The sequence below is a fragment of the Ornithorhynchus anatinus genome, chromosome 13, assembly GCF_004115215.2.
Source record: "Ornithorhynchus anatinus isolate Pmale09 chromosome 13, mOrnAna1.pri.v4, whole genome shotgun sequence".
Lineage (NCBI taxonomy): Eukaryota > Metazoa > Chordata > Mammalia > Monotremata > Ornithorhynchidae > Ornithorhynchus > Ornithorhynchus anatinus.
Genome location: NC_041740.1, coordinates 14,643,222 through 14,666,336, shown reverse-complemented (window position 1 = coordinate 14,666,336; position 23,115 = coordinate 14,643,222). Strand labels below are relative to the sequence as shown.

At 43.6% G+C, this 23,115-nt stretch overlaps 1 protein-coding gene across 18 annotated transcripts in view; it reads left to right on the top strand.

Annotated features, from left to right (window-relative positions):
• SVIL (supervillin) overlaps window positions 1-23,115 on the top strand; it is a 162,053-nt gene that overhangs the window by 20,935 nt on the left and 118,003 nt on the right. For all 18 annotated transcript variants that reach the window (XM_039913938.1, XM_029078293.1, XM_029078295.1 and 15 more), the window contains exon 2: window positions 12,436-12,537. The gene's annotated coding sequence lies outside the window, so the exon portion shown is untranslated. The remainder of the gene's footprint in view (window positions 1-12,435; window positions 12,538-23,115) is intronic.

Here is a 23,115-nt window from a genome sequence, read left to right as displayed (position 1 = left end):
CTTAACAAATACCAACATTATTATTATATGAGGAAACTGAGTCACAGAGAAATTAAGCAACTTGTCCACCACAGCAGATGGATCTTGGATTAGAACCCAGGTCCCCCAACTCCTAGGACCATGCTCTTTCCACTGGGTCTACATTACAGGTAAGCCTTGGACAGAGCAGCTACAGGACCCAGACCCTGCTTTCTAGGAACTTAGGCAAGGCAGCATGAACATCCTGTTTATATGTACAGTTATCATCAAGCCATGAACTGATTGCTTCACATATTTAGGTTTGCTTTGCTAAGAAATAAAAGCAGTGGCCTGTCTTGAGGTCTTGTCAAAGTGGAGAGGACAGCAGGGTAGGTCGCCTGAGGTCGCTACTCTTCCTTAAACTTGGGTCGAAGGGCTCAGTTAGCGGCTTAAATGACTCATCTTCCCAGAATAGGTATGGGCTGATGTAGCCCATTGCAAATTGACTGAAAAGGATTTAAAATTCTCTAAAAGTCATAAGAATATATGCTAAGGGCAAGGTTTTTGCAAACCTCATTTTTATCACAACATTTTTAAAAAGAAAAAAAAAACCTTCAGCAAATAGTGTGTATATCTCCATCATATAACTAAGCCCTCATTTCCCGTATTCCCTCTCTCTTGCACTTGGATTTCTATTCTTTATTCACCCCACCCTCAACCCCACAGCACTTGGGTACATATCCATTATTTATTTTAACGTCTGTCTCCTCCTATTTAGTCTAAGCTCTTTGTGGGCAGGAAGCCTGTTTAACAACTCTGTTATACTCTCCCAAGTGCCTAAAACAGTGATCTGTACACAGTAGGTGCTCAATAAATGCCACTGTATATATGTAAAATAACAGATTGGGAAAGGGTCTGGAGCATGTAAGGTGAGGCCTACCAGGCTTACTTCATTCTGGATCCTATTCAGGATAGTAGAAGAAGAAGAAGAAGAAGAAAAGAAGAATGGCACTTGTTAAGTGCTTACTGTGTGCCAAACACTGTTCTAAACACTGGGGGAGGTACAAGTCAGTCCCTGTCCCACATGGGGCTCACACTCTTGATACCCATTTTACAGCTCAGGTAACAGAGGCCCAGAAAAGTTAAGTGACTTGCCCAAGGTCACACAGCAAACCTGTGGCAGAACTAGATTAGAACTCAGGCCCTTCTGACTCCCAGGCACATACTCTATCCACTAAGCTACGCTGCTCCTCTTAAGTGTTCTACTTAAACATTTCCCCGAAGAATCACAGAGGGGACAGTGCACTGATTTGACTAGAACCTGAGAAGCCACAAGGACCACTTCAAAAGCTACCTTCAGGAGAAAGTCAAACTATTGCCTTTCCTCCATCGCATGCAAAAGCCCTTGAGTTCAGCAGTATGTATATATAGCACTGGGCCAGGAAATTGGGGTATGAAAAGATGGTGCTGAGATGAGATGGGGAGCAGCTCACTTTCACTTGTGCTCTTGTCTCTCAATCAAGGCAGCCGACAGCTTGGACAGCAGCACCTGTGACAGAGAAATAATCAGGGGGCTTCCTCTCAGGTTTAAAATGTCTCAGTCTGAGGACTACTTACTGAAATTGTCAGATTGAAGGCATAATGACCGTTACATTGGTGGGGAAAGCATTGTCTTGAGAAAGATAACTTGCAGCACAGGTGTTGTGCAAGATTGATGGAGCATCCACTGGTCATTGTGCACTCTTCTTTTCCCCATCATTCATGGGACAATCATTTCAATGTTCTAGCCCAACATTCCTTGAGTTGATTACATTACAGCTGAGGTCTATGCTCTGATATATGTGATAATCCCCTGGAACAGTTTTCATATTAGACTGCAGATTTTTCTTTCCCTTCAGAAAAATGCAATTTAACTTCATCTTGGGAATCTTTTTTATTGTTTTGGATTTCCACTTTTTTTGTGTGTGTAAAGGACGATAGGTCTGTAGCCGGGGCCGGTTCAGGTGCTGGTGCCCAGGGAATAGGGAGAGTGGCCCTGTCTTCTTAGGTTCAAAGCTGCCACAGCCCCAGACCAGAGGCCACTTGGTCTTATTCCCATTGAAAACCACATGAACACCCAGTGACAATATCGCCAAGATCCGCCTTTCCTCTCCACCCAAACAGCTATCTTACTGGTACAGGCTCTCATAATATCCCAGCTGGATTAATTGTGTCAGCCTTCTCTCTGATCTTCCTTCCTCCTGTCTCTCCCCGCTCCAGTCTATTCTTCATTCTCATCTTGCTGCAGAAACACTCTGGGCATGTCACTCCCCTTCTTAAAAACCTCCAGTGGTTGCCTATCAACCTCTGCACGAAACAAAAACTTCTCACCTTAGGCTTCAAGGCTCTCCATCACTTTGCTCCTACCTCTCCTTCCTTCTCTCTTTCTACTGCCCATCCCATAGGCTCCACTCCTGTGCCGCCCACCTCCTCACCATCCCCCATTCTCGCCTATCCCGCCGTCGACCCCTGGCCCATGTCCTCCCGCTGTCCTGGAATGCCCTCCCTCCTCACTTCCGCCAAACTAACTCTCTTCCCCTATTCAAAGCCCTACTGAGAGCTCACCTCCTCCAAGAGACCTTCCCAGACTGAGCTGCCCTTTTCCCTCTGCTCCCTCTGCTGCTTCTCTGCCCCCCGCTTCACCTCCCCTCCGCTAAGCCCCCTTTCCTCCCCTTCCCCCATCCCTCTGCTCCTCTTCCTCTCCCTTCCCCTCCCCTCAGCACTGTGCTCATCTGCTCATTTGTGTATATTTTTATTACCCTATTTATTTTGTTAATGAGATGTACATCCCCTTGATTCTATTTATTGCTATTGTTTTTGTCTGTCTGTCTCCCCCGATTAGACTGTAAGCCCATCAATGGGCAGGGATTGTCTCTATCTGTTGCTGAATTGTACATTTGAAGCGCTTAGTACAGTGCTCTGCACATAGTAAGCACTCAATAAATACTATTGAATGAATGACATTGTAGAACCTCGGAATGATTTTTCTTCCTTTCCCTGGGCTGGCCAAGTTTGTGGTTCTCTGATCACCTTTCTTGAGGCCTTGGATTGGGAAGGCCTTGTCCTGCCAGCACTCACAGGGGCCCTGGAGGAATGGGAAGAGTATATGCCCTGAGCTCCCAGTAGGAGCTCAGGCTGCAGTGATGCCACTAACTTTGAGCCTCCATTCCTGAAATCCATATGGCAATCCTGATTTCCCTCCAGGCCTCTTCTGGTTGCCCAATTTCCTCCCCATCCTCCACCCTAGTTTTCTTTGCAGGGTCAAGAGGGGATGGGCCCTGGCAAGAGGCAAAACACATTCCACATATCCCTGGGGTAGAATTCTGTACTGCAAATATAGGAGGTAGAGAGAGGAGAGGAGGCTTAGAGCCCCATGAGCTCCTGAGACTTGTTATCCAGGCTTAAAGCGTGTGCATCAGGAGTTCCTTAAACTACCATGAATGGGCACAAACCCCAATGCCAGATGTCTAAGTGCTTTCAGAATTGTGTTGCACCAGACAATTCTTCATGGAAGGGGGTGGGGTAGAGAACCATAGTCCTTTGGGGACTATGGAGCAGTGACTCAGGTGGAAGAGGTGCAGCGGATGAGGCACCATTGTAGATATTGCTGCCCATGCTGGGCTAGGGACCAGCAAGCCAGCCGGGACAGCTAAAGGGGACCTTCTTCTGGCTTGTTTGCTTGTGGTTGCAATGCTATCTTCTGTGCCTTGAAAAGTCAGCTCCCTCTGCTAGCCGATTCATGGGAACGAAACCAAAATCATAACCAACAAGCTCAAAACCTTAAGCAAAATGAGTCAGCAGAGTCACTGAGCCCCCACTATGGGCAGAGCAGTGTATTATATTGTCCTTGATCTTTGAAAAGGAGTAGGGCACACAAGCCTTGCCCTTGAGCTTTCAAGTGAACCAGGAAGAGCCAGGCAATACACAGAAAAGGTGGCCACACTATTTATGTTGGTGACACAAGGGTAGAGGAGAGGAATGGGCTTACTAGGGTCTTAATTTGTGCTTTCAAGGTGGCAGGGTGCTTAGGACACACTGTCCCGGTCCACCCCTCCACCATTATGACTGCTGACTGTGGGAACAGGCCCAGAGCTCCTCAGTGTTTCCGAAACCTGATCCTCCTCACTAGATTGTTTGTGTTATAGAAATAGCTTAAAGGAGTCTTAACAGAACTTTGTGTACGCACATGTCCCAGCTCTTCTTTGGGTTCATTTCTCCCATTTTAATCTGATCCAGTATGATCCTCCACTAGATTGAATCCCCTTGAGGACAGGGATCATATCTATCAACTCCATGCTATTGTACTCCCCCAAGGCTTAGTACAGTGGTCTGCACAGAGCAAGGCTCAGTAAATACAATTGTCTGATTGAGAAATGTACCCCTCTTGGGGGTCCTATAGGTTTTGACAGAACAGTTTGTGTAGTGGGTTGCTGAAGCTATCAGACTTTTCTTCATAATTTGGGGATGGGATTTGTGCATGGGTTTTAAAAATTGAATTAAAACAATAATACACCCAGATCTCCTATAACACAGAAGTTTTTTTGGGGGAAAGCTGCTTGCTAGTCCTCCCCCCGTTTCGGTACTCTCCAGTTTTGGTTTGGTGAACACAGAACCTTTATTCCGATGCCACGTCAAGCCATTTCCAAGCAAGCTTGCATTGACAGGCGAAGCTTCCCTAATTCCTTAACCACGCTCTAGCCAAAATGCATAACGAAAACTCACATTATGGAAGAACTGAGTATGATTCTTTGGAAGCCTTGGGCATTAGGACCTGCTGTAGGGAGTGCTGAGGGGATTAGTATGAGAGATGCAGCATCAACTCAATTTTCCAGCAATTTCTACATAATACTTCATGGTTAATATTTAATGGGCATGTGAGGATCCAGATGTCACCTGGCTCCAGGCCACTGAAGTAGCGCTCAAGGAGCCAGTCACCGGTCCAAAGCTGGCAAGAGAGTGTGAAGGTTATTTTGCCTCAGAAAATGTACTTCCTAGGCTTAGGGAAGTTTTCATGGTTTTGGATTACCAAAGGAGGGAATAAGATTAATATTTGTCACTTTGCCCTAGAAGAGGAAGAGAATGAAAAGTCACTTGGGGTGCCAACTCAAGAATCTGTCCTTGTGGGTGATGGAGAAGCAGCTGACTGGCTGGACTGTAACAATGATTGTTAAATCTGAGGCTTAAGGGGCAGAAGGAAGCCCAAATCCAACTTTGAAAAGGACAATGCATCCTGACACCTTAAAGAGGAGGGCCAGAAAAAGCTCTCCAATAATTGATGATAAAGTAGGAAAAAGTCACATTTTTTTAGGAAAAAAAATCTTATATAAGGAATCTGTCTCTTTAAATGACAGTGGAATTACTCAAGAGCTGATTTTGGTTTCCCAAGAGGGTATTTTGGGAAATTTAGTGCTGTAGGAAAACACCTGGAGAATCAATTGAAGGACTTTGTTGGAATGAAGAAGGTGTTTTTGGCCAGTTCGTACCTGGAGCAGTCGGTTTTAAATATGCTATGGCTTATGGGACCAAAGGAAGATTCATGGGTGTTTTCACGGGTGAAGGTTTGAGGGGGAGAGGAGAATGAAGGGAGAGAAAACATCCCTTCTGAAGTTATTCCCATTTCTCCTCACCAAACCACACACTTATAAAAACTAAAAGAAAACTTAAGTTTTTAAAGCTTCTTTCACTCTGAAGCCAACTGGAGTGAAACTTTCCATTCCCAAAAGGAAGGAATTCAACATGGTGACTCAGTCCACCTCCTCGCTTTGAGTGTGTTCTTGTTTAGACCTCCCAGCTCACTCCTCCCTGATGTCCTCCTGGTTGGACTTGGAAAGGGAGGGAAAGAGGGAGTTGGCATCTGGGAGAACCTGTGCATGCTGAAAAGCCAAAATGATTCCAAATCATCCCAAGCAAAACAAATGTGAATTTCCCTTGTGCTCCAAGTACTGGCATTGAATCTTTTTTTCTGTCCCAACAGATGTGCTTTGGAGACTTGCGCAAGCTACTACAGAGCAGAAGCTAGACTGGCTAGCTTTCCTTTTTTTATTGAATCCAGTTCTGAGTTACCAGAATCCAAATTCTTGAGCCAGTCTTTTGTGGGTTATATTTTGGGTTTGGGTGTGTGTTTGTGCTTGGTATGTTTCTAGATTGGCTATAGCTCTATAAAGTTCAGAAACAGTTCCCTTAGTAACTTTTACTATAGAAAAGTATCTGGTTTTTAAAGTAATTAATGCTGCTTTGAAGTTGAGTGCGTAACATAAACAATGTTTGTTTAGAAGGTTCCATTGAGAGTATAATTTGTAGATACTTTATGACTTCCTCATACTCTGCTTCTACCCGGCCCCCACTTAATTTTTTTGGCAAATAAATACTGAACACCTTCCTCTGTAATTTTGGAGGCATCTTTTTATTTTTTCAAGGGTTAAATAAATGGCTCCACAAAGCTTTTTAGGATATATAATGTTTTACAAAGCTTTGAAACCTTTACTGATGATTCAAGAGTTTCAGTAGCTACGCTAGAGGTCAGTGTGCTGTCAGAACATATTGAGATATTTTCCTTCTTGCAGACTTCTGACTGTGTATGGCAATAAAGGTTATAAGATAAAATTGATGTCGCCATGAATGGTTAACTGCTGAACCAAAAGGCACTCAAGCGATAGCTCCCAGTTTAAAACAGAATCTCTTTCCATCCCCTCTCCCTTCCTCCCCTCCACTTTCCGTAAGGCTGTCCATGTCAGCTTGGGATGCATTTTCTGATTCGAAATAGTTTTCATTGCTCAGGGTAAATACATTTGAAAGGAGAAGAGTATTGTCTAACTCTGAGCACTGTTTAGGAATTTAAACCTGACAGGCAGCCTGGTTTAAACCTCTACAGTAGCTTAATCCTTTACCTTTAAAGGCTATTTAGCCTTTAGATACTCTATTCCCCCCAAGAAGCCTTTATTTATAGGCTTATTATGTGGAATATTTTACCATGTGCCTCCCAGCCACCCCCAGCAATTCAGCTGTTTGGTGGTCTTGTCCATACAGTAAAGCCTGTACTGTTGGTTGGCATCTTGCTTGACCTCTCTATCCTTGGTCGCTACATAAATACATTCTTTACGTGAGTGGAAGGAGTTGCATGCTTAGTTCTATTTTTAATAGAGGGCTCACATAATTCCCGAAACACCCAGTGGTAACTTGTTGACTGTGGCGTTGTTGCAACTCCTATTCAAACAGCCAAGGAATAGTCTTCTTATCCATTGCGTGCAGGTGAGAAGGCATTGGGGGTGGGGACCCCAATGGGAGGTGATAGCCCAGTGATTAAGGTGATGTTCTGAGGTTAATTGCTTTAGGCCTTAAACTTTTTTTAACCTCAAGTACTCCCCGCCTTTTCCCACTGACAAGATACTTTCTGCACTGAATCGAAAGTAACGTATACCCTCTCCTTCATCTTTCTCTTCTGTGCTGCCTTCCTGGTGGTATTGTAGCCTTTGGCATTTTCTTAATTTATATTTGGATCTTTTTTCAGTCAGTGAAAATTACTGTTCACCAAGAGATGTGCAGGTAGATTTTTCAGTGACTGTTTCTCTTTCTTTCTCTCCTGAAGGAGGCTGTGGAATAGCTAGGGATCATTTTTCATCTCTGCAGTCTGCTTCATTGCTTTGGCAAGGCTGTTCTGGACCCTTTGCTCGGATTGACTCTTAACAACCCTGCTTGAACAACCTCTCAATCCTCTGGCCTGTCAGCTCTAACCTTTGCTTATCAATCAACTGATGGTATTTATTGATTTTCCACAGTATACCCAGCACAGTGCTAACCACTTGGAAATGTACATTTAATAGAGTTAGTACATGTACATTGAGTTAATAGGCTTATTAATATTATTAATCTTAGATTAATAGAGTTAATAGACATGCCCTCAAGGAACTTATTGTGTAGTTGATGAGAATATTTATGGAATATAAGTGTTTATTAGGCACTGTACTAGGTACTTAGATAGATACAGTAAAATCAGTTTAGACATTCTCTGTTTCCCACATGGTGCTCTCTGAGTGAAGAGAACAGATGTTGAATCCCCATTTTACAGATGAGGAAATTGGAGCCCAGAGAAGGTAAGTGATTTGCCCAAGGTCATGCAGGAGGCAAGTGGTGGATCTGTAATTAGAAACCAGGGGGCAGACACAAGGGGGCCAGAATTAGGGAGAGGACGTTTCACTGACTTGGAAGACCTTGCTTCCCTTTCTTCTCCTCATATTCCCACAGTCCAAGGGCTCCATTATTTTGCCACACTTCCTGGTGGCTGTCTCTCTGGCACACTTGGAAGAAGCCATGTGCGGACCTCAGCTCTCATTGAATTCACTGCACATCTGTTGCAACCCTCAGTCTCCAAGCCCCAGTCTTTTGGTGCTTTCTTAAGTTAATCTCCATTGTTAATAAAAGTCATCGCCTAAGAGGAAACGTTAGGTGCCAGTGCCCCATCTGTTCTGTGCACCGTGGAGATGTTAGACTTGTTGGATATCTGCCATCTGTTGTGTAAACCCTTGTGGAAAAATAGCAAAAACGGGATGATTTTTAATCATTGAAGGTTCGGAGCTCTTGAAGCCAGAGAGACAAAACCTCATTACTGCAGTTCCCAATATCCACTGGTGACCTTCCAGTATTCTGGAAACCTGGCAAAAATTTTGCTTATTTGCCACTTTTACAGCTGACAGGTGTTAGGCTGTCAGACGAGACAGATTGGAATTCAGTAGACTGTCTGAGCCAGAATTTTCTGAAAGAGAATATTTGAGTTTCTCCAGCCTTGGTGTCTTCATATGTGTGCAGGTTATTATTTTTTTATAATTTTCTTCTAAACCTCCCTCCTCTGCTGTGCTTGGGCTTGGAGGGCTGAAAGAATAACTTTCCATGGTAATGGGCAAATCTCAAATCTACCTCTCCAGCCCAGATCTCCCAGACAACCTACAGTCTCACAGTTTTACTTCCTTCCAGGGCATCTCCAGTTGGATACCCAACCAGGACGTCACATGTTTTAAATGGCACTCCTAATCTTCTCTCCAGCTTACTTATATGTGAGCCCCATATGTCTAGCCTGATTAACTTATCTATCGTAGTGTTTGTATAGTGCTTAGCACAAAGTAATGCTTAACAAATACCACAAATTTTATTATAGTTATTAATCAATTCCTCCACTAAGCTTCCATTTCTGTCTTCCATCTCAGAAGCCCTTAGCCTTTTTGTTAGCCTATACTCCCCGCTATATTTGAGCTGTGAATTTAATTTATTGCCAAATATTCTGCTTGTTCTCTGTACTCACATTTCTCTCATCTGCCCCTTCGTCTCTAGCCTAATAGCTACAACCCTTGAACAAGTTGCTATGTCACGACTAGACTATTGTTTCTCCCTCTTCACTGGTCCCTCTGCCTTCAGCCTCTCCTTCCAAACTGTACTGCACAATAGCTTCACAGATCACCTTCTTGAAACATCACTTGGCACACATCTCTTCTCCATTGGCTTCCAGTTTCTCTCCACATTAAGCAAAAATTCCTTCCAGTGAACTCCAAGGCTCTTCACCAACTCCTCCCATTTTACCTCTCTGTTCTCTCCACTTGCTACTCCCCGAATTGCTCTCTGTGTTTCTCCTGGCCTAACTTTCTCTCTTCACTCTCAACTCCCCCAGCTAAGACCCCTCACTCAAGTCGTCCCATTTTACCTCTCTGTTCTCTCCACTTTCTACTCCCCGAATTGCTCTCTGTGTTTCTCCTGGCCTAACTTTCTCTCTTCACTCTCAACTCCCCCAGCTAAGACCCCTCACTCAAGTCGTCCCTGTGGTCTGGAATCCCCTCCCTCCCCAAGTTTGTCAGACCACAGCTCTTTGCATAGTCAAAACCCACTTTCTCCTTCAAGCCTTTCCTAATGAATTTCTAGCATCCAATTCATGGCAACCCATCAACCATCTCTATCACTTTTGTATTAATGAATACCTGTCCTCAGCTCTTGTGCACTTATTAATGTTTTAGTGGCATTTATTAAGTGTATATTATATGCTGAGCATTGGAGTGTATATCAGTCCCACATGGGGCTCATAGTCTTAGAGGGAGGGAGAACATGTAACTTATCCCGATTGTCCTCACAGAGATTAAGCCATCTGCCCAAGATTACACAGCAGGCCAATGGCAGAGCCGGGACTAGAACCTGTGTCAATCAATTAATTGTATTCATTGAGTGCTTATTGTGTGCAGAGCACTGTATTGAGTACTATGCAACAGAGTTGGTAGACATGTTCCTTCCACTAGGCCAGTTATACATTATATTTATTCAGCTTATGCTATTCATAAATATTTTAAGCCTATCTACCTGATTACAGTGTAAACTTCTTGTGGGAAGGGATTGTATTCCTTCCTTCTGTTGGAGCACCATGGCCTAGTGGAAAGAACACAGACATGAGAGTCAGAGGACATGGGTTCTAATCCTGAAATTTACTACTTGCTTGCTGTGTGATTTGGGCAAGACACTTAATTTCTCGGTGCCTTAGTTTCTTCATCTGTTAAATGGGTATTAAATATCTGCTCTTGCTCCTGCTTAGACTATAAGCCCCATGAGGGACAGGGACTTGGTCTGACCTGATTAACTTGTATCTACCTCAGCGTTTAGTACAGGGCTTGGCATATAGTAAGTGCTTAACAAATGCTACAATTATTAAAATATAGTATTATTCAACACACATAAACTGCACCCCTACTTCACCCCGGACACCTCGGAAGGTTTCTTAGAAGCATGTACTTCGGTATTTCAATCAATCTTATGGACAGCTCCCTAGACTGTGAGCTCCTTGGGTTTAGGAACAAGTCTACTCACTCTGTTTAGTGTACTCTCCCAAGCACTTAATACAGTGCCCTGCACATAGTTAGTACTCGATAAATACTGTTGATTGATTGAGGGGGATAAGGCTCTCAGAAATGGGATATGAACTCATGTCTCCAGGGCAGACTGTAACCTAAATCAGCACAAATCAACTGCTTAGTCTCTGCCTAGCACTGGGGTAGATACAATACCCTCAGGTCAGACTTGGTCCCTGTTCCATAGGTTTATGAAAAGAACTCCTCAAAATGAAACTTATTGTCTTAAATCTCTCTCCGGAGATGTTTAATAAATGATGAACATTAAAAAGACTTTTTCAAGTTCCCCCGATATTGGCACTGCTATGCCTGTCAGGTGATTAGATATCTCAGCAGAGAGTTTGAGTTGAACACTGCCAGCTAAATTACCTACTTAAGGCTCAGCTGTCCCGACTAGTATTCTGCTGGCGGCAACAAAGGCAACAGAGCCGTCACTTCTGAACCATTTATGTTCAGTAAATAGCCGCTGGTAATCGAACATAAACCCCCTTAGTTCCCCCTTAGTTCTTGATTTAGGAAACTTCAGCCTGAGATTGTTCAAAAAAGTCCCATTAACCTGGTCAATCTCATCATTCTTGTCACAAAAATAAGATTAAGTGCTTTTATCATCATTAGACTTCTATTTTACTTCATCAGTAATTATAAGGAAAACAAATGCAGCAGTAGCTGTGTATTTTAAATTTAATATTTTAATTTTTTTTTCAATGAATGAACAGGCAATCTGGGTTTCACCTTGAACCAGAGCCAAGCGAGTGTTTCCATGCTAAGTGTTTACAGTCTGTTTTATACCCCAGCAGTTTTTACCTTTGGTAACCCCAAAAGTCCAACCTTATTGGGCCACCTATATCTGAACCAAACCGTGTACATTTTGCTTTGAAAACTGGCATCTTGTGCACTTGAGTTCATGTCCATTCAATCAGTGGTATTTATTGCACCCTTACTGTACTAAGGGGCTTACAATTTAAGTAGGGGAGTCAGCCATTAAAGAAATTCCAGTTAGGGGTAGTAACCACGTGTAAGAACATGTACATAAGTGGTTTGAGGTCAGGTGTATGCCCAAGTTCTTCTTGTGGACAGGGATTGTGTATACCACCTCTGCTGTATTGTACTCTTCCAAATAATTAGTAAGGTGCTCTGTACATATTAATACTCAGTAAATACCATTGTATAGACTGCTCTATACAAAACTTGGATTGCAGCCAGTCAATGTGCATTTCAGAGCTCTTCTTTCCTTGCCAATTTCTCAGTAATTTTGCACAAACAACAGAAGGGACTGGTTGATGGCAAAGAAGTGCTGCTAAGTTAACTGAGTTTGGGGAGGAGAAAACTAGGTGTATTTTAAAAATTAGATAAGCCACATTACTTCACATACAGTAGTTAGAGGGAGTGAATAATTTAAAGGGAAAGTTCCTCTGAGTCAGTAAATTAACCATGGCTGAGAAATCCTACTTGAAAGCATGAATTTATGAGGTTGCCATTTGTCATTTATTCTCTTATTTCCCAGATCCTGCTTGGCTTAATGATAGCTCATCTGTCGTCTTTTTTTCCCACTCCTATCTTTCAGGAAAGAGTCCTTATAGATGACCTTGAACGCTGGAAGAGCTCTGATGTGGTTACTGGAGTGGAACTCCGTATCCAAATCCATGAATTAAAGATCAGTGGCAAGGTAAGTGAGGTGGGGGTGAAATACATTAACTCTTGGGTGTGGTTCCCCCAGGCAACTTTGTAGCCTCTCTGAGAAGTTAAGCTCTATTGTAAAAGGGTAAGAAGGGTTCAACTAACTAGATCTCTCCCGAGAACTGCAGGTACTCCAAAACTTTAAGGTTTACGCAGGTAGGAAAAGAAAATTAGTTTTGAAATAGGGCAGAACATCCAGGTTCGATGTTTGGAAATTTCTCACTATACTTCATCCTGCCTCATCCTCATTCTCTCACTGCCTCACCTTTCCAGAAGCTCTGTTAAGTGATGGAGAAGTCATCCACCTTCCCTAACTCCTCTCATTGTGAGCTATTTCTTCTCAGTCACGTGGCAAAGCTTTGAACTTGGTACATGAGGATCAAATAATCAATAAATCAATGATCAGGATGATACAGAGAACTCCCAAAGGCTCATGCCATGACAAAAAAAGGTTTCATGGTAATCGTATGACATTAACAGCGCTCCAAAATCCAGTCTTATCCAATTTTTCTACAAGCTTTTTTGCTCATAAGGTATTAACCATTTCCCTCTCTGAAAATATTCCTTATTAAAGTGTTGGGTATTCCTTTGAAACCCTCTCCCACCCTAGAAGAGGATTTTAGTCACCTTCTGCTGGCTAAGCAACTCTGAAAGCTGTTTTGCATGTTGAAGTAATTAATGTCTCAGGAAAGGGTCTCAAGCAAATGGAAGTTGGAAGATTTTGTATGTTTGTGTATGTGTGCGCACACACAAGCATGTGCAGGTCACACTTAGAGCATGTGTGTGCCCTGGAAGCCTACTAGCTGAGTTTGCACTAATCAATGATAGTAGAGAATTAAGAAATTCTCTCATGTATTGCCTTGATTAAGAAAGCTTAGCTGGATAATCCAAACCCTAAATTGAATGTTTTGGCTTGAATGATCTCTCTGGGCTGTTTACATGGAGTGATTAACCATATACTCAGTTCTTCACTTCACGTGGATTGCGCAACTGTGGATTGTGATTAAATATAAGGTTTTGGTGCTAGTATTGCATATCATTCCAGAGTACTATATTAGTATTTTTTTTAATTCAGTTCCAGTTTTCTATTCATTTTCTTTTTAGGGGAATATGTGTTGTGGGATGGAGGGGAATGGGTTTGCAACCCCATTCCCTCTTTCTTTTCCATAAATATATCAAGATGGGTGCCTGTCAACAGGCAAAACAAAGTAGTAAGTAGGTTCAGACTTCCATGTATTTACCTTCAGAACTGTCCAGAGCCTTCACCATGGTAGGAATAGAACAATATGATGGCAGAGAAAACTTTAGGTCTGAGAGACTACAGTCTATTTCAATAGGCCAAATCAGTAATTTTGGTTAATTTTGGCTGGGTTGCAGATTGATTTCTCTGAAGGATGGTTTAATTACTTTTAGACGGTGGCCTCAGCGCTATTTACATTTGCATGGCTGGAATTGTGCCTTGCCTTGTTGTTAGAGGGTGGAGATGTGCATATAAATAAGGAATTGGACTTCTGTCCTAAATTAATTTTCCTACCATCACCATTGAGTGTAAATAGAGTTGCTTGTAGGCCATTCAAGTTGTTGATCATAGCATGTTTGGAGTCAGACTATCAAGTACTTCGACACAAGGCAAAAAAGGATCGCTGAAATGAGTTTTACATTAATTATGTCAGAACCCAGTAGTGCAGCTGAATTGCTATGGCTCTGGTTATTACCCTTTTGCATTGTAGATGCGTCTATCCTTGGCTTTTACAATTTTAGTCTAGGCTTGAAAGTTAAAAATGAGTATCGCAATCGATGGTATTTATTGGGTGCTTTCTGTGGGCAGAGCACTGTGTGAAGCACTTGGGAAAGTACAGTGCAACAGAGTGGGTAGACAAGATTGCTGCCCGCAAGGAGTTTACACTGTACCAGGGGAGACTGATATTCAGATAGATTAGGGATATAGGGTATAAAAATATTTACCTAAGGGCTGTGGGGACAGTCAAGTGGTGTGGGATTAACAATAGAGAAGTTAAGCTCTATTGTAAAGGGGTAAGAAGGGTTCAACTAACTAGATCTCTCCCGAGAACTGCAGGTACTCTAAAACTTTAAGGTTTACGCAGGTAGGAAAGGAAAAACACATAGTAAGTGCTTAACAGATTCCATAAAAAACAAATCAAAAAACTCCTCTGTGCTGGAGAAAAATATCTGTAGGTAGGTGGAAGCTTAGTTAAGTTTTCCCTTTTCTCTGCCCCAGGACAGATCCATGCAAAGTACATTCATGTTCTAAAGGACGTTTTGTTTCTTGTGATGGGGTATGTGTGTGTGTGTGTGTGTTTGTGCACATTCCTGCTCATGCCTACCCAGTCCTGGGAGTCTGACCAATGCCTGCCCTTCCCTCTTTTTGAGGCTATATCGGGAGGAAGAAGAGTGCAGCTGATGATCTTTTAAAACCCTTATTCTCTGCCACAAAATCTTCATGTTTCAGTTATGGGACTAACCAAAGCTAACTTGTTTCAGAAGAATCCAAGCTGTATAGCATTTGATTTTGTTCAATTCCTTCCCTTAGTAAATTCCCTGATTTTTTGGAGAGAATTACACAAGTTCTATTTGAGCTACTGATTATTTTCTTAGAGAAAGTGCAATTTACTGATGTGGCCTGATATCTTTCAAGCAATGGTAAAGGCTCTTTTGGGGAGGTTTTTATTGTTTAATAAGGCCTTTTGTGATCCTTTTTGGATTGGAATATTGATTCCTCAAGAGGAGGTCCCAGTTTTTATCCCAAAAGAAATACTAAGTTTTCCTGTTTCACTCTTGGCACTTGAAGGTAATAGATTCAAAACAGGCCAAAGGAAACACTTCTCACATAGTGGGTGGTAAGCATTTGGAATTAATTGCCCCAGAAGCAGTGTGGCCTGAGAATCAGAGGACCTGGGTTCTAATCCTAGTTCTGCCACTTGTCTGCTGTATGATCACTTTGGCCGAAAATTACTTTTTTAATTGATCAATCAGTGGTATTGATCAAGCGCTCATTCTGTGCAGAACATTATTCTAAGCACTTGGAAGAGTACAACAGAGTTGGTAGAGATGTTCCGTGCCATCTACGAGGTCAAGAGTCTAGAGTTTTTCTGATTAAACTTTTGGCAACGTGCTGCACCTGTGTCCATCTTCTCACTTTTTGCGTCCAGTGCTCCAGAAGCAACATGACTGCCAGAGCTAGGAATGGGAGTGGCGCTGAGCAAACCACTGCCCCATAATGAATTCCTTTGTGCGGGTGCCAAATTTAGAACTGGACTGAGGCTAATCTGTTGTTTATGGTGGGAGACTACCACCACCATCATCATCATCATTATTATGCATGTTTTTAATATTGTGTGGTGGTGGGGTTTTTTTTTTAAATTGCCTTTCCCCAATTTCTCCCCTGTTCACCATCACCCAAATTTTGCCAAGTTGATGAGTTGCCTGTCTCCCGGGAGAATGTTGTTTTGCCAAGGACATCATAACAAGCCACAGAATATGTGGTCATGGGGAAAAGGGCTCTGCCCAGGCCCAAGGCTCAGTCCTTGTCCCCAGCTATCTCACCATCCCCTTCTTATTTGTGACATTCAGTAGAAGCCTTTGCCTCTCTCTTGGCAAGAGGTGACCATAACTGTCCACTAGGAGTTAACCCCAGCTCCCCAGGAGGTTAAAAAAAATGGAGATTTCTGATTCATAGAAGTGGTGAGTTTGATTTTTTAGGTTTGGAAGGAAAAGGAAAGTGGTTTCAGAGAAAACAGTGGTGGCTTCTTCTGCTCAAAATAGCTGAGTGGTTTGAATATCGAGTATTATCCAGGGTCACTGCCTTGCCAAAGGGCAAGGGAAGGTAGAATGGAGAATCCTGCTGTGTGACTTTGAGCAAGTCACTTCACTTTTATGTGCTTCTGCTTCCTTGTATGTAAAATGGGGATTAAATACCTATTCTCCCTCCTACTTGGACTCTGAGCCCCATATGGGACAGGGACTGTGTCCAACCTGATCATCTTATGTCTACCCCAGGGCTTAGAACAGTGCTTGGCCCATAGTAAGTGCTTAACAGATTCCATAAAAAACAAATAAAAAAACTCCTCTGTGCTGGAGAAAAATATCTGTAGGTAGGTAGAAGCTTAGTTAAGTTTTCCCTTTTCTCTGCCCCAGGACAGATCCATGCAAAGTACATTCATGTTCTAAAGGACATTTTGTTTCTTGTGATGGGGTATGTGTGTGTGTGTTTGTGCACATGCCTGCTCATGTGTACCCAGTCCTGGGAGTCTGAATTCTGCTTGCCTGTCTGATCAGATGAGTGTGTGTGAGCTCCAGACTGCATTTTCAGCCTCCTCATTGAGTAAATCAGTGCTCAGGGGTCAGATTCGTTTGAGCCTCTGACAGAACTCCTTGGAGAGATTGGAAAGCAAGTGGGGCTCCAGTGAAGAAAGTAGAAAAAGGCAGGCAAGAAATCTTTCCTTCCTTTATGGTTCCAGTTAGTGTCAAGGGAAAGATAAGCAACAAAGCTGAAAGTGAATTGAAGAACCACCTCTTCAATCCATCCCTTGTGTCTCTCATCTTAATGGACTTAGATTTCCTGCATATTAGTTTGTGCATTGTTTCTCTGGGCTAATAGTCTGGGTAAAACATCTGGTCGTCTCCCAACAACAATATTTAACCTAGCAGCTGCTCAAATGGAGTTGGCATAGCCTAACTGCATCTTCAGGACTGTGTCACAGCCGGTGGGCAAGCCACCATCTGCTTTCATGGGCTAGGGGAATATTCCTTTGCCCTGTAAGAAAAATAGTATTTTCTAAGTGCTTGGTATGTGCCAAGTACTGTTCTAAGCACTTGGATAGGTACAAGGTAATCAAGTCGGACACAGTCCCTGTCCCACATGGGGCTCACGGTTTTAATCCCCATTTTCCAGATGAGGTAACGAAGGCACAGAGAAGTGAAGTGACTTGCCCAAGGTCAGCAGACATGTGGAGCCAGGATTAGAACCTAGGTCCTTCTGACTCCCAGACCTGGCTCTATCCACCAGGACACACTACTTCCCATAAGTAGTGGGAAAGGAGGGTGGAAAATATTTGGAATGTGCACTTGCTGAAAACAACAGTGATTACCCTAGAATGGCCAAGAGAGAAAGCTGGAAAGAATTCAGTGGTGGCATTTATGAGAAGTGTTTGCTCACTAGAAGAGCAAAGCTGAGCAGCCCTGCAGTGACTAGGTGGGAGAGGGCCCCTGGGACTGCCCAAGGGATTGGTGACCTTCAGAGCTTACATTCATTCCTTTTGATGCTTTCACTTTCTGCTGGATTTAAGACTTTTCAAACATTCTTTGGCCCTGGGAAGGAGTTGTATAATGGTAAAATTTGAGACTCCTGGCTCTAGAAGAAATGTTCCTTCAAAACCCCAAGGACAGAAAATTGAGTGCAGCTGTGCACCAGAATTATGAAGTGAAGTGATAGTAGATTCGGTGCAGGGAATGCCATGTCCAGTGTTCCTAGTGAAGTCATGCTGTGGTTTCCTGGAGGTAGCAGGGATGGAGTCTTCGGATTTGTTTTTCACCACTTGGCAGAGGCCTCCGAGAATCAGCTTCCCCAGCTGCGGGCTTTTGAGATGGAGCCAGAAGAGGATGCTTGGCCACCCCCCAACCTTTGCATCCTGGGGCCAGCAGACATTTTAGTTTCTTTTCCCTAAGAGTGTAGGGGCTCTGAGATATCTTTATGAGGATCCTGGTGGGTTCTTGGAGTCTGGACGCCCCATTTAAAATGGAGCAAAGTGGCTAATCGACTTTCTGGAAGGGACTCAGGAAGGCTGGGCATTACAAAACCCCGATCCTCCAATCCTCAGATCTATGCTCTGTTAAATCCAGCACCACACTACTGCCAGATCTTACTCCTGTGGGCCTGACCTTGGCCTGGGGTGGGGCACAATGTCCTAGATTTCTAGCAAACAACCAGCAAAATAGTTCCTAGTAGTATTGGTTTGATGGATACAAATAAGCCTGCAAATCTTGGAGAACTATTTTATGGGGTCTCTAGCTGCTCTGCAGCCAGCACTGTCTGCTCATGATTGTTTTCATTTCCACCAGACCCTGAAATGATGATTCATCTTCTTTCCTGGTTAAGATTAAATTTCTATCATATGTATATGCTGGACTGCCCGGGGGATTTGTATCAGAGATTGTGGCGGGTTTAGGTTTCTGGTGAAAAGGACCGAATGGGCCCATTTTGAAAGACTTTGATCAGCATCGAAAAGTTCCCGGAGGGTTTGCTGGGTGCGGGACATCATTTTGGTTCCCCAGCATTACCGCATCCCCTCTGGGAGGAGAAACACGCTTAAGAGAGCTGAGAGATAGATCAGTGAATAACATAAACACAGGTACATTGCTGCATACAGTTCCCAACTGGAAAAAGGTCTGTGGTGGAGGGGCTGATGTCAGTTGGGTGGAAATCAAGCTCTGATCAGTTGGGGACACTGGGTAGGGAGGGTGAGTTTTGAATAGAGTTTCCAAGGTTGGAAGGCAGATGGTTTAGGAGAGAAAGTAATAGTATTGAAGCATTTGCTATGTGCAGTGGACTGTACTAAGCAATGGGAAAGAAGTACATGCATGATTCATAGTCACTGTCCCTGATGCCAGGGGCTCCCAGTGTAAGAACAAGGAGGGTTGAGTAGTGGGAATTTGGACAGTGGAAAAACCACAGAGCAGAGAGAGAGAATTCCAGGCTGATTCAAGGCTTTCCCCCATCCGAAACTCTAGCTATCAGTACATCCAAGCCATTAAGAAGGGTAAATGGAAACTTCCTAGAAAATAAACCTGTGACATGCTCAAGGGTTATGTTGAAGTAGCCCTGATGGAGCTTCAGTGACAAGTAACAGCCCATACAGTGAAAAGGTGCTACTGTGAGATGCTATATATCAGGTAGTCATCGAGACTGTGGCTATGTCAAGGCTGATTTAACAAAGGCCATTAAAAAAAAAAAACTAGCAGCATAGGATGATAGGATGGGTTTTCTACTTTTTTAAATGTTCTGCCGAATTCCTAGTTCAGTGCTCTGCCCCCAAACAGTTAAGCCAGCGGTGATGAGATACTGAAGATCAAAGATGGGGGAAAGTAAGAAGCATTGAAGGGTTCCCCTTTCTCACTGAGAAGTTCTGTTTTCAGGTTTCGAGGATTTAACATACATTCAGTACTCCTTTCAGTGGTAGTGTAGCCAGCGTCATGTCTGGATTTGTCTCAGAGAAGCAGCGGGGCTTAGTGGAAAGAGCCCGGGCTTGGGAGTCAGAGGTCATGGGTTCTAATTCCGGCTCTGCCACTTGTCAATTGTGTGACTTTGGGCAAGTCACTTAACTTCTCTGTGCCTCAGTTGCCTCATCTGTAAAATGGGGACTAAGACTGTGAGCCCTACGTGTGACAACCTGATTGCCTTGTATCAGAACAGTGCTTGGCACATAGTAACTGCTTAACAAATACCATCATCATCATCATCATCATCAGGAAAGCTCATGAAACCTTTGCCAGCGGATCTTTTCCTAGCCCCTGATCACATCAGCCATCCTTCCGAACACGCCAGTGGCACCCGGGCCCCCTTTGTTTAGTAACTGGGAGAGCTGTGCATCCTGGGTCTGCTTCCCTCCACACTAATGAATGCTTGCTTAGAGTTTTCTCTCCAGTAAACTCAAACCCCCTGGAAACACCTGTTGCCCTTGTTATTGTATTTGCGATCTGCTGAGTGCTTGTAGTGAAAAGGTTTGTGTTGGAAAAGAAAAACAAGCCAACATAAAACGATTAGAGTTTTGGCTGTTTTGTGCTCTGTTTCTAAATGTGCTAATTTTGCCAGGGGTACTGTTTATTCTCAGCTGCCATGTTTCAGTTCAGAAGGCAAAGTTCCCTTTATTGGTTTTGCACCTATTGAATAGCTCTTGAGGATGAAGACTCTCTCTGTAGAATTGAGCTATATGCCAATCTCTGGTTGACAAGTCACCTGGCTGCATGTCTCACTCATTCTCTGCAACTCTCAGACTGTTATCTCAGCGTGGGAGCGGGGGACTAATCCAGACTCTCACTTGCCTGCTGTATGACTTTGGGCAAGTTGCTTCACTTCTCTGGGCCATAGTTTCTACACCTTTGAAATGGGGATTCAATATCTGTTCTCCCTCCTACTGTCACAACTGATTATCTTGTATGTATTTCAGTGCTTGTTATTGTTATTAATATTGTATTTTGATCTAAATCTCAGAGACTAACAAAAGTATATTTGTCAACTCTCTCCTGGCAGCTTCCTGCTATGTCCTGGCTAAGGGTTTGGCACCCACTTCTGCCCTGCACTCACTGCAGTGGTTTAGCCCAGTGAGGCCCAGGAGGGAAGGGTGAGGGCGAGCCTCCCAGGATTCGGATTCCATTCCGGCCCACGTTGACATTTAGATTACCTGGGTGCCTGACAGGTCTTTGACTAGTTCACATGCCCCTAACAGCTCACACACTGTTCTCTGAGAATCCTAGTTGGAGAGCATCCACTTGTCCTCTGTTGACTCCTTTTTCTTCTTCCAAAATTACCTTTAATTTTGCACTTCTGGAGGACCTGTCTAATTGGCCAAAAGTCTTGTCTGTTAGGGGCATGTTTAGACAAAAGCTTGAAATTTGGGGGAAGTTGGCTGAACACTTTTCTCTAAAGCAGTGAGAAGCTCAGGCCCCTTTCAAAAAAATCACAAAAAACCCACAGGCCCCAGTGAGATGACAACTCCATGAAACAGGTGTACCTCCTAGCCCTAGCTCCTCCTTGGCCTAGAGAAGAGCTACCTCCGACCCCATAGCAGTTCCTTAGGTTTGTGGCCGCTTGCAGGGCAGAGAGTGGTTGCTGGAAATAGCAGAACTTCCTCCAGAAGAGGCCCGGTTCTGAGCCCATGGTATGGAGTCCTTGGTTTGGAGCCATAGTCACTTTTGGGATGGAAACCTAGATGGCTGGGTGGGTGGGTGGAAAGAAGGGAGCACCTGACCTGTGTTTGGAAACCTCCAAAACTTTTCCCCTGTTTCAGGGAGGGGACACTGGGGGGTGAGTGCTATACACTTCCATACATCAGCACTCCCCCTTGTCCTTGCTACTGCACTGTGCCCTCTTCAACAAGCTTCTGAAATGACATCTGTACTCTTCTGTTGCTTTGCATGACATCCCCCAGAGCTGATCTTTTCTAAAAATAAAGCACCAGCCTTCATCAGTTTGACCCTCAAAAGTGACAGTTGAGAGGATGTTTGGATCTAAGTTGTTCATGCTATGGAAACCAATGCTATGGAAGAGGGAACCAAAGGGCCTAGTGTCCTTTCATTTAGCTGTCGGACCCTATTACTGCTAAGATAAAAGAGAAGAAAACATGCTTTTGCTCACACATCTTCCTCCGTCTTTCTGTGGGTCATCCCACATCACCAATTCTGCATTTAAATGTGAGAAGATGATGTCTCCCCTGCTTTCTCCTCTTCTCAGAAGCTCTGGCAGTGTGGCACGACCAGAGAGTACAAATGGGAAGCCTTGACTTCTGAATCCACCCTTTGATTCTGCAGAGAACATAAGCAATAATGTGACCCAGAATTTATACATTGTTTTATTTTTCCAAATTACTTTTTACATTACTTAGCTCCCTTTGTACTTACCTTCAATCTCTCTGTGAGGTAGAGAGGTAGGAACAAGCAAACTGAAACTCAGAGAGGTTAAGTGAAATGACCGAGGTCACACAGCAGGCCTAGGCCAGAGCTCGTCTAGAACCCAGGTCCTCCTACATTTTCCGCTATTATAGAGCTCTCTGCCTCCCACACAGGCCTTGTTGAGTCCACCCAATCTCACCTGTGAGTAAGCATTTTTCTGAATAAGTCTTTCTAACTCAGAGACCTGCTTGCTCTTGGAAGTGGAAGTTCTCCCATGAGTGAGCCTTTTGGAACCATTCATTCAATCATATTTATTGAGCACTTACTTTCTGCAGAGCACTGTACTAAGCGCTTGGAAAGTACAATTCAGCAATAACCAGTGGCTCTGCCCTTGGTCACTGAGTTACTCCTTTGCCTGGGACAAATAGCCACCCAGCACCGTGATCTGCAGAATATCATCCCAGAGCTTATAGTAATGATGATAAAATTTTGGAAGGTGTTGAAGGCGTACTAAATGCCAAGCACTATACTAAGCCTTGGGATAAATATGCGCTAATCAGGTCAGATTCAAATTCTTGTTCCACATGGTGTTCACAGCCTAAAAAGGGAGAACATGTATTTCATTCCCATTTTATTGATGGGGAAAGTGAGGCACAATGAAGTGACTTGCTTGAGGTCACACACCCGACAAGTGGTGAAACTGGGATTAGAACCCAGGTCTTATGGCATCCAGCCCCATGCTCTATCCACTAAGTCACGTTGCTTTTTGGGGGAAAACTGTCACTGTATCTGCTCTGTGCTGCATAGGTTTTAAGAAACTGGGGCCCTTTTTGCAACTCAGCCCATCCTTGGGGTTTGACTGAATTGCTGCCCTGGGTCCTCGGCGCCAGGACTGATAGCTTCTGTGAGGAGTGGTAACCTGACGTGGCTGATCTTTATTTAG